Source organism: Hypomesus nipponensis, chromosome 1 (assembly GCF_054491055.1).
Source record: "Hypomesus nipponensis isolate SF chromosome 1, ASM5449105v1, whole genome shotgun sequence".
Taxonomy (NCBI): domain Eukaryota; kingdom Metazoa; phylum Chordata; class Actinopteri; order Osmeriformes; family Osmeridae; genus Hypomesus; species Hypomesus nipponensis.
Window position 1 is genome coordinate 18,743,096 of NC_140361.1, and position 12,589 is coordinate 18,755,684.

The 12,589-nt window shown below is 40.9% G+C and overlaps 1 long non-coding RNA gene across 1 annotated transcript; it reads left to right on the forward strand.

Annotated features, from left to right (window-relative positions):
- Nucleotides 1–3,310: 3,310 nt before the first annotated feature.
- Nucleotides 3,311–5,359, forward strand: LOC146302884 (uncharacterized). Its single transcript, XR_014758166.1, has 2 exons — nucleotides 3,311–4,339; nucleotides 4,431–5,359. It is a non-coding gene; the product is annotated as an uncharacterized LOC146302884 (long non-coding RNA).
- The last annotated feature ends 7,230 nt before the right edge of the window (nucleotides 5,360–12,589 follow it).

Sequence of the window (12,589 nt, forward strand, 5' to 3'; positions counted from 1 at the left end):
ATGCAATGGTAAAAAGGTCTCAAATCCTGAAACATTGATAGTGTAGGCCGAGAAACACTTTAACAAAAGCCCATGTGGATCTTGTTGGTATTGCATTTCCGATTTAGTATGCAATGGTAAAAAGTTATAAAATTCCTGAAACATTGATAGTATAGGCCAAGAGTAACTACCACACCACAAATGGCCCACCATTACCCATAGGTGGCGCTACAGGCCACGCCCTAAAGCACAGAGATACAAGGCTTTCTGGAATGGATAGGCTCACCAAGCCCCCTCCCTTCACTTCTTGGCTTGAAATAAAGGCCCTTGTGGATCTTGATGGTATTGCATTTCAGATTTGGTATCCCATTGGTAATTCTGCAGCATAGATTTTTCTATACAGTTACAATTTGTCAAGAATATACATTTTTCAATGGTTCGCAATGTTTGGAGGAATCCGCCATTACTGCTTGCAGTTATATTTAGGGGCCAAGCAGCGAAGCTGCGAGGCACCTATTGTAATTGGTAGTATTATTATTATTATTATTATTATTATTATTATTCTTAAGACTGGGTGTCTATGGCAGGCCCTAGAAGCGCTTGGTCGAAAGTTGTGAAATTTGGCACACTCATTAGGGACAGTCCCCCGGTCCAAGTCACAAAGTTTCATGTCCCATACTTTGGCACTCTAGCGCCACCAACGGGTCAAAGTTGGAGTTGTGTTTACACACGCAACTTTTGAACCGTATGTCCCATTTTCAAAAATGAGGTACCATTGGATTCCCTGGATCAAGCCGAGTGCAATGCACACCATGGCGTCAATTTCCGGTTATATAGATTTTCCGCTATTTCCGGTTTTATCAAAAACCTTTAAAAGCCTACTCCTCCTACAAATTTTGTCAAATCTTCTTCAAAATTACCAGATATGATCTTCAGACCAAGCCTCACAAAAGTTATCGAAGGATATTTGATTTTCAAAACCGTTTGTCCGGTACAGCCAATCAAATTCTGCAGAAAAGCCGCCAAACAGGAAGTGAAGCGATATCTCAGCAGTTCTTTGAGGCAGTGACACCAAAGTTGGTACGCTTACTCTGAACTTTATTCTAAGGATGTCCTCCAAAAATGGTGTCATGTGACTAAAAGGGGGCGTGGCCGGAAGCATAAACGTGTTTTGGCTAATAACTGTTGAAGTATTTACCTTAATAAAGTAATTTCTTTGTCTCTTGATGTCTTGTGAGATATCAAGCTTGACCATCGATAATATTTCATAACAACCGAATTGACGCGGCCGCCATTTTGGATTTCATGGAAAAGTGTAAAAACCTTTTACACGCCCCAAATTTTGTCCAATGTTTACTAAATTTGGCACAGATGATCTTCAGACCAAGCTTCACAAAGGTGTCTGATGGATTTTCAAATTTTCGAAACCGTTTGTTCGGTAGAGCCGATCAAAGGCGGCGGCGAAGCCACAAAAGACACGTTAGAGCGTAACTCAGCAACCATTTTAGCGATTGTCACCGAACTTGGGTTCCATCGTTCCCAAGAGGATCAGAGGAGGCCTGTGGTGTTACACCGGAAAAAAACACTTTAAACACTCAGTACTTTGGAACGCAAACAGATATTTCAACCAAACTTGGTGTGTTGCATGAGTGCAACAGGTTATTGTGACTCAATTGTTGCGCAAGTGCTATGGAGGCCATGTCCTGCTCTGGACTGCTTGGCCCCTCCATTGCTGCTTGCAGCTATATTTATTATTATTATTCTTAAGACTGGGTGTCTATGGCAGGCCCTAGAAGCGCTTGGTCGAAAGTTGTGAAATTTGGCACACTCATTAGGGACAGTCCCCCGGTCCAAGTCACAAAGTTTCATGTCCCATACTTTGGCACTCTAGCGCCACCAACGGGTCAAAGTTGGAGTTGTGTTTACACACGCAACTTTTGAACCGTATGTCCCATTTTCAAAAATGAGGTACCATTGGATTCCCTGGATCAAGCCGAGTGCAATGCACACCATGGCGTCAATTTCCGGTTATATAGGTTTTCCGCTATTTCCGGTTTTATCAAAAACCTTTAAAAGCCTACTCCTCCTACAAATTTTTTCAAATATTCTTCACAATTACCAGATATGATCTTCAGACCAAGCCTCACAAAATTTATCGAAGGATATTTGATTTTCAAAACCGTTTGTCCGGTACAGCCAATCAAATTCTGCAGATAAGCCGCTAAACAGGAAGTGAAGCGATATCTCAGCAGTTCTTTGAGGCAGTGACACCAAAGTTGGTACGCTTACTCTGAACTTTATTCTAAGGATGTCCTCCAAAAATGGTGTCATGTGACTAAAAGGGGGCGTGGCCGGAAGCATAAATGTGTTTTGGCTAATAACCGTTGAAGTGTTTACCTTAATAAAGTAATTTCTTTGTCTCTTGATTTCTTGTGAGATATCAAGCCTGGCCATTGATAACTTTTCATAATAACCGAATTGATGCGGCCGCCATTTTGGATTTCATGGAAAATATCAATATTCATCATATTTTTTACATGTTTTTTTTTTCTCAAATCCTCTCAATCCTCTTAAACTTCTTCAACTTTCAAATCCTTCTTCTTCCTCAATCTTTCAGCTACAGCCACCATTTAAACTTTAAAATGATGAGAAAACACTAAACTATTGTTTCTGTAATTCAGCCTTTTGATATCTTTTCAACTTTTTTTAATATCACTGATTATGTTTCATTAGTTTTTCAAACCGTTTCTGAGATTTACATGGGTGTCTATGTGAGAGTCTAGAGTGCTGACTGAAACGCTTAGAGTGGAGGGGAGCTTCGAAATCAGTTTCAAAAAGTATTTCTAGTTTGCCAGCATTGCCACAATTTTCACTCTTCATGCTTCATTTTTGGATCAATAGATAGCTAATTATGTGTTGGTCGTAGACAGTTGTCTGTGGAATCCAACAAACTTACACATTTTTTCAGAGCCCCACGAAAGCGAGACAAAGTCCAACTCTCGCCCCATAGAGCCCAATGCAAATCTAGTGACACATTTCTCAGACAAAGCACAAGGACGACGATTTCTAAACTGCCAGTAGAGTCGTATTTCTTTCCGCACAGACATATAAAGGACATCTCTGGTTTCGGCAGAGTCTTGGGTCTCGGAAAATATCCTCATTTTTTTTATCGGACTTATAGTTTTGCGTCTAGGTTCACTTGTTTGAGGTGTGGATGCTAGGTAAACGTATATTATTCTCTCTGCCAAGCTTGTTAGCAATCATAGCTGCACCATCACCGTGGCAACCAAACAAACACGTTTGAGACCAATGTAAAATCTAGGGACACATTTCTCAGAAAAAGCACAAGGAAGACGATTTCTAAACTGCCAGTAGAGTCGTATTTCTGACCACACAGACATATAAAGGATATCTCTGGTTTCGGCAGAGTCTTGGGTCTCGGAAAATATCCTCATTTTTTTTATACGACTTATAGTTTTGCGTCTAGGTTAACTTGTTTGAGGTGTGGATGCTAGGTAAATGTATATTATTCTGTCTGCCCAGCTTGTTAGCAATCCTAGCTGCACCATCACCGTGGCAACAAAACAAACACGTTTTTGAAACTGCTGGTAGAGTCCTATTTCTGACCGCACAGACATATAAAGGATATCTATGGTATGGTGTAAGATCACCGCAAGAGTTGGATTTACTGCTTCATTTTGAAAACTGAGTCGATCATACGAGGTAAGACAAGTTTCTTTACATGTGTTATCAATATTGTCAACATTGTTCAAATTAAAAGTCAAATGTTTTAGTTACGAAGCATTTATTTGTAGAACTAGGACTGGAGTGACGTGAGCAAAAAGAAGAACGATTTAGCTAATTTTGGGAAACCTGGATAACAAACATTAGCTAGGACCACCATGTACACTTTAAGCTAAATATTTATAACTTTTTGGGCAATTTAGCCGATTGTGGAATATAGTAAAACCTTGATAGTTACGCGGAGGAGTAACTATGCTGCTAGTTAGTTTTTCGACTTCACCCAATCGGTGCTTGTTGACAGGCAAGCAGCAAATCTCTTCTTATATCAACTTTTTTGTGTGTGTGAAGTAAATAGTTACTAGCAATACTATGTCATATTTTAGCTAAAGATCAATAACTTTTTGGGCCAATGTTGTTGCTTCCGTACATTTGCCTGAGGTTGGGATAGGTAGGTTCAGAACTGCCTGGAAACTGGTGTGCTACTGCAGTTGGATAAGTTTAGCTTGTTGATTTTCTCATGTCATGAAACATCCTTCTATATTTTTGCAGATAGCTATACCCATCCATCATACAGACGTGATTTTAGGATGTTTGTATCTTACTATTCGCAAGGAAGGTGTGAAAGGGCTGTCCACAGTTCAACGTTATGGTTTATCGGATTTGGGAAGAACACACTGCAGGCTACTAATTTTTTTTTTCTGTTGTAGAGGTGAAGGAAGACTATCCCTGCAAGAGGAGGAGGCAGCTGACTGTTGATTACCACACAGGAGGAGGACCTACTGAACCAGGAACTGCTGGAGGAAGACCAGGACGAGGAGGAGATGGAAAAATGAGATTGAACCTGATACCCAGCCAGGAACATCATCTGGGTATGTATCAATGTATATTATTTGTTTCTGTTTCCCATAAGACTAATACTCATAATAATCGGATTATTATGCTAAAACCTGTAGTCCCTCCTTTGTCGTCACTTCACACAACCCATATTCCCTAGAATGGAAAAAATCCTGTAACACAGTGGTTCTCAAATCGGTCCTCAGGTACCACCTGTCCTGCATATGAGATGTTTTCCTGCTCCAACACACCTGATGAAATAAATGGGTCGTTATCTAGCTCTGTAGAAGCCTGGTAACAAACATGCATTTGAATCAGGTGTGTTGGAGCAGGGAAACATCTAAAACATGCAGAACAGGTGGTATTTGAGGACAGATTTGAGAACCACTGCCTGGCTATGCTATGGCTATGATCGTAAAAATAGGACTGAAAATAAAACAAATGTAGTTTCTTGCGCGCCGAAATGTAATGGCAAACGACTTTGCTTGCTTTGCAATAGGAACTGTTTTCCGTTTTGGCAGTCATCTGAGTGTGACCAGTATCGCGACAAGGCGTAGATGGAAAAGGATGTGTTTATTGGTGTTGTCTTCCCCCTGCCTCTTTATCTCCCTGTCTTCTCCCTCTCCTTTCTCAACAGGGATTGCAGTTGAGTTTATGCATTTATATATCTTCTGCTTTGCAGTTATTTATTAAAAAAAATATTTACAGTAGAAAGTTTGTTGTTTTGCTGAGATATCATTCCCCTCACAGTTTAATGTTCAAAACAAATAAAGTGTGTGTTTTATTGAACACATAAAATGCATATTTCAGTGGTGGTGTCCGTTATTTTCAGATGCAATTTATTGAATGCAAAGGTATTTGAGAAGTGGTGATGTGAAATGAATCTTGACATTCTAAATGCTTTAGCCTGTTTTCTCATTCATCACTAGAATGGTCATAACTTTTAAACAATACATTTATATCTGTCTGCTATTCTATATTAACCACACAATTATGTAAGTGTCATACACTCAGGCAGCGGCGAAGCCGCCAAACGAGACGCAAGAGCCTATCTCAGCAACCATTTGTGCGATTGTCACCAAACTTGGGTTCCATCGTTCCCACGAGGAGCAGAGGAGGCCTGTGGTGTTATACCAGAAAAAAACACTTTGAACACTCAGTACTTTGGAACGCAAACAGATATTTCAACCAAACTAGGTGTGTTGCATGAGTGCAACAGGTTATTGTGACTTAATTGTTGTGCAAGTGCTATGGAGGCCATGTCCTGCTCTGGACTGCTTGGCCCCTCCATTGCTGCTTGCAGCTATATTCTTCTTATTATTATTACACTTCTTCTGTCATTGGAGTCTATGGCAGCCCCTAGAACCGTATGGTAAAAAGTTGTGAAATTTGGCACACTCATTAAGCACAGTCCCCTCTTTATATTCACCAAGTTTCATGTCTCTCATTGGAGCACTCTAGCGCCACCAACTGGTCAAAGTTGGACTTGTGTTTACACATGTAACTTTTGAACCGTATGACCGATTTTCAAAAATGAGGTACCGTTGGATTCCCTGGATCAAGACGAGTTCAACACACCCTATGACGTCAATTTCCGGTTATATAGATTTTCCACCATTTTGAATTTTAAGGAAACACGTTTTTTCGCTTCAACTACTTTTATTTTTGTCAAATCTTCCCCAGAATTGGCACACATTATCATCAGACCAATCCTCACAGAAGTTATCAAAAGATCTTTGATTTTCAAAACCGTTTGTCCGGTACAGCCAATCAAAATCGGCAACAAAGCAACCAAACAGGAAGTCGGGTCATATCTCAGCAAATCTTTGAGAAATCAACACCAAACTTAATATAATGACTCGGAACCCTCTTCTGAGGCTGTCCAATTAATTTGGTGTCATGTGATCACTGGGCGTGGCCGCAGGAAGCAAATATGTGTTTTGGCCAATAACTGTTGATTTGTTTGCTTTTATGAAGGGATTCCTTTGTCTCATGATATGTTGGGACATCCCGTGTGTGATACATGATAACTTATGATAATAGCCGAATTGATCCGGCCGCCATTTTGAATTAATTGAAAAACGTTTTTTCTTTACGCCTCCTACACATGTTGTCCAATCTTCACCAAATTTGGCAGAGAGTATCTTCAGACCAAGCCTCACAAAGAGCTTCACATGATTTTTTGATTTTCAGAACCGTTTGCCCGGTACAGGGAGTCAAAATGTGCCATTAAGCCAGCAAACAGGAAGTTGGGTCGTATCTCAGAAAATCTTTGATGGATTCACACCAAACTTGCTGCATGCCCTCGGAACCCTGTTCTAAGGATTTCTTAAGTGTTTTATGGGTCATTTGACTGCTTGGCCACCACATTGCTGCTTGCAGCTATATTTAATATTATTATACTTAGGACTAGGAGTCTATGGCAGCCCATAGAACCGATTGGTGCGAAGTTTTGAAATTTGGCACACTGATTTGGAACGGTCTCCTGATTATCGTCACCAAGTTTCATGTCGATCCCTGAAGCACTATAGCGCCACCAAGGCGTGAAATTTGGAGGTGCCTTTACGCCCACAACTTTTGAACTTTGAGACCGTTTTTCTTAATTGAGGTATCATTGGATTCCTTGGATGCAGACGATTCGATTGAACCCTGCGACGTCATTGTCGTCACGATGGTTTTTACGTCATTTGTATTTTAAGAAATTGCTACATTTTCGAACTCGTCCTAGGCCGTTGCTCTGATTTTCATGAAAATTGCAACAGATCATCTTCAGACCATGCCGACAAAAAGTTATCAAAAGTTTATCGATAAGTCAAACCGTTCACGAGTAACGCGCCAACAATTTTGACAAGGAGCACGCCAAAGCAGACGTGAGGCCTTGTCTCTGCGACGGTTTACCGATAATGTAATCACAAGCATGTCATCTAATCATGTTCCTACCACAATCACCTTGATATGTCAAAATATGACTGAATTACAGCTGTTTATTCTTGGGTCAAATCTGACAAAGCTCGCCACGGGATAAACGGCTTCCTTTATTTTATAAAGTGACCAAACACAGCATTTCCCAGTAGCCAGAATAGCTCATTGGGATAAGACGTGCTCCTTTGAATTGCAAGGTCGTAAGATCGAAATCAGCCACAGTCACCGAGCATGTCGTGACACTGGATAATCTGTTTAGCGACGCCACAGTAGCTGTCTAGCAGTATAATCGTAATAGTAACAATAACGTTTCATTGTCATGGGATTTATAGTCAAGAAGAAATTGATTTATTGTGCTTTGTAGATACAACGCTGCTACATCTAGCCAGTGCATTTTGTCTCAAAATGACATGACTGTGTTTTATGATTTGTTTCTTTAGCTATTGAATTTCCATATCGAATGCTGCTTGGCCCCTTCATTGCTGCTTGCAGCTATATTTATTATTATTACACATCTTCTTCTGCCATGGGAGTCTATGGCAGCCCCTAGAACCGTATTGTCAGAAGTTGCGAAATTTGGCACATTCTTTGGGATCAGTCCCTTCATCAATTTCACCAAGTTTCATGTCTCCCATTCCAACCATCTAGCGCCACCAATGGGTCAAAGTTGAAGGTGTGTTTACACATGTTACTTTTGAACCATATGCCCCATTGTCCAAAATGAGGTATCATTGGATTCCCTGGATCAAGACGAGTTCAACGCACTCTATGACATCATACCCAGTTCCATAGATTCTCCGCCATTTTGAATGTAAAGAAAAAGCGTTTTTTCGCTACTCCTCCTACAATTCTTGTCGAATCTTCTTCAAAATTGCCACAGATGATCTTCAGACCAAGCCTCACAAAAATTATTCCCTGGAGCTTTAACTTTTGCAACCGTTTATTAGTTACAGCCACATCAAATTTAAGTGGCTGAATTGATGTGGCCGTCATTTTGAATATAACGTTTTTTCGCTACCTCACCTATAAGGTTTGTCCAATCTTCACCAAATTTGGCACAGACCATCTTCAGACTAAGCCACACAAAAGACATCACATGTTTTTTTGATTATCTAAACTTTTTGACTGGAACAGCCAAACAAAGTCGTCAACTAAGCCACCATAAAATAAGTGAGGTCATATCTCAGCACCTCTTTACTGCATTGACACAAAATTTGGTATACGGACTAGGGACACTGTTCTAAAGAGGTCCAAAATAGGTAATGCCATTTCACCTCTAGGTGGCGCTGCAATCAGCAACAATTTGGCACAATTTATCTTCAGATCAAGCCTCACAAAAGACATCACATGTTTTTTTGATTTTCTACACTTTTTTGACTCGAACAGCCAATCAAAGTCATCAGCCAATCAAAGTCGTCAACCAAGCCACCATAAAAGAAGTGAGGTCATATCTCAGCACCTCTTTACTGCATTGACACCAAATTTGGTATAGGGACTAGGGACATTGTTCTAAAGAGGTCCAAAATAGGTCATGCCATTTCACCTCTAGGTGGCACTGCAATAGGCAAAAATGTTGCACCATTTATCTTCAGACCAAGCCTCACAAAAGACGTTTTGATTTTTGCAACCGTTTGGTAGTTACAGCCAATCAAATTGAGGAACTGATCCGGAAAAGGGAAGTGAGGTAATATCTTAGCCAATCTTTGATGCATTGACTCCAAACTTGGTGTATGGACTCAAGGCCCTCTTATTAAGAGGTTTGAGACAGGTAGTGTCATTTGACCTCTAGGGGGCACTACAATAGGTAGGATTGTGTGTTGACCAATAACCTTTGATTTGTTTGTCTTATTTAAGTGATTCCTTTGTCTCCTGATATCTTAGTAGATCCCGTTTCTGACACAACTTGTGATACCAGCCGAATTGATGTGGCCGCCATTTTGAATGAATGAAACGTTTTTTTGCTACCTCTAGTTGTCCAATCTTCACCAAATTTGGCACAGATCATCTTCAGACCAAGCCTCACAAAAGACATCACGTTTTTTTGATTTTCTAAACCTTTTGACTGGAACAGTCAAACAAAGTTGTCAACCAAGCCACCATAAAAGAAGTGAAGTCATATCTCAGCACCTCCTTACTGCATTGACACCAAATTTGGTAAAAAGACTAGGGACCCTGTTCTAAAGAGGTCCAATAGGTCATGCCATTCCACCTCTAGGTGGCGCTGCAATAAGCAAAAAAGTATCTTCAGATCAAGCCTCACAAACTTTTTCAGATGGTTTTTAATTTTCAAAACTGTTTTTCCGGTAAAGCTGATCAAAGTCGGCGATGAAACCGCCAAAACAGGAACTGAGATCATATCTCAGGAAATATTTGCTGAGTCGCCATCAAACTTGGTACAGGTGCTCGGGACCCTGTTTCAAAGAGGTCCACAAAAGGTTGTGTCATCTAACCGCTAGGGGGCGATCATGTGTCTGACACATGTTAAATTGTGATACCAGCTGAATTGATGTGGCCGCCATTTTGAATGAATGATTGAAACGTTTTTGGTGAATATAAAAAATTCACCTAATTTGGCACAGATTATCTTCAAACCACAACCAGCTTGACATGTCAAAATAAAACTGAATTACAGCTGTTTAAACTTGGGCCAAATCTGACCACGCTTGCCACAGGAAAAACTGCTAATATTTTTACCCAGTAACTGAAATCTGTGATTTCCAATACTGAGAATAGCTCACTAGGATAAATTGGTGTCCTGGAAACTTCAACGTTAGAGGTTCGAATCCAGCCAAAGCTGACAAGCTTGTCATGCCTCTGATTCTCTGTTTAACGAGACTGTAAGCCACTGCAAAGGAAGCCAGGTACACCGTAGTCACTAGATGTCGAAAGTTTCTTCTGGGTCATCTGACCTGCTTGGCCACCACATTGCTGCTTGCAGCTATATTAATAATAATTGTATTTGTAATGCACTTTACATTTAGCTAAATCTCAAAGTGATACAGGTTAAAAACAAGAAAGGGCGCAAATAGTGACAGTTTTCCACTCCGCCGACTTTCTTTTGTTGCTACTACCTGATGACAGGCCGCCAAACAGGGGGAGACCCAGGACACGCTGGAGGGACTATGTCTCTCGGCTAGCCTGGGAACGCCTCGGGGTCCCCCAGGAAGAGCTGGTGGAAGTAGACGGGGAGAGGGAAGTCTGGGCCTCCCTGCTTAGGTCGCTGCCCCCGCGACCCGATCCCCGGACAAGCGGCAGATGATGGATGGATGGATGGATATAGGCCTACCACAATTCATACACAATGGAAATTCCAAGTGCTTTACAAATGAGCAGAAATGTAAGTGTAGTGTGTATTTATTAAAACAAACAAAAAAATTGGTACAATTGTGAAAATTATTAGTTGGAAAATTATAAAGGAGATAAATATTCAATTTTAAATTAGAACCGACGAAAAAGGTATAACTAGTTATTTTGCGCAAACATGTCAGCTCTCACTTGTGCGTAAGAGTGCTCTTGGGTGTGCGTAAATTCTGTTCTTACCCAAGAACAAATCCCAAATAAGAAAACATTGGTGAATGCCAGAATCTTCGTGAAAACTGCGTAAGTGGGGTTTGAGAACACATTTGTTCATAAGAACATTTGGTGAATGAGGCCCAATGCTCTTAAGACAGTGGAGATGGTTGTGGACTTCAGGAAGAATACAGCCCCCATAACCATTGTTGGGGGTAACAAGTTACAAAGTAATGGATTACAGTAACAATATTACTATTATAGGTAACGAAGTAAAGGATTACACATTACACTAAAAATATTGGTAAGTACACTACTTTACTAGACCTCAGGTACGCGCTTTCCTGTGTTACCCAAGCCATTTTTGCCGGTCCGAAAAGTTTAGTGGCGCTTGCATACTTGCCTGTGTGCTTGCTTGACTGGGCACCGTTGCCACAGAGACTGATTTTAGTGATTTTAGTGATGTAGCTGCTGGTCTGTAGACATTAGGCGTGTTCGACCATTGGCTGCTTCAAGTCAGCCGGGCTGCAGGCAGCTGCAGACGACGCCTGCGCTGGATGAAGTCGAACGTACCTATTGACAACCCAGTATCACATGATGCTGGGTTGGCGTAGGAGGGAAGCTGGAAAATGGATGAGACGGAGACAGGAGGGTTCAGCCAGTGGCGATATTCTCATTATTTAAACTTTGTTGCTCGAAAGGACAAAAATATTACAGTAAAATGCACTCTATGTCCAGAAGAGAGGTGTCTTTCAACTGCTGTCAACTCAGTGAGGCAAATTTCTTTGGTCAGATAGTGTGGACGGGTTTACAGTTTTTCTCAAATGCTAAAACACATTTCACAAATGTTTCCTCCATGTTCCCCAATGTCTAAACACAACACCCTTTTCTAAAGCTACATAAACACAATCACACCTTCTCACTTCAAAACTCAAACTTTCACACCAAGAAAGCAGCTCGAAGCTTTCAAAAATGTAAACACTATACGCATCATTACACACTATAGCAAAACAATTGAAAACACAATGCTCAATTTGTGAGAAGGTTCATTGTATAATAACTGCCAATGCATATTTTTAGACACTTTACAGTAATGGATCTTCTTAGATCTCTGCAGAGGATTAGGCATTTAGATTTGTTTGTTTCATATGAAGAGTATACATCTATAGTAAATTCTGCATGTACACTACTGCAAAAACAGAATCTATTGCACACAACAGTACTCTTGAAAACATTGTTGTAAGATCCAAGGACAGCATGCCGGTGGACAAGCCCTTCCAAATCCATGGCCGCACAAAGAGTAATATTACCCCCCCGTTGGCCAGGAACCTCAGTGATGGCTCTTTGGCCAATGATGTTACGGCCTCTTTGCCTTCGTTTCTGCAGGTTGTAGCCAGCCTCATCCAGGAAGAGGTACTCATGAGGTCTGGCCATCGCGTCCAACTGTAATATCCTCTGTGAAAATGTGAAAGTGCACAGGTGTTCAGAACAACAGTCAATCAGGTAGCACAGTATTGTCCAGAAGTAATGTAGGCCACACTGAGCAACACAGTATGTCCACTAACTGTACTGTGTACATGGATGTATACTTACTTGCACA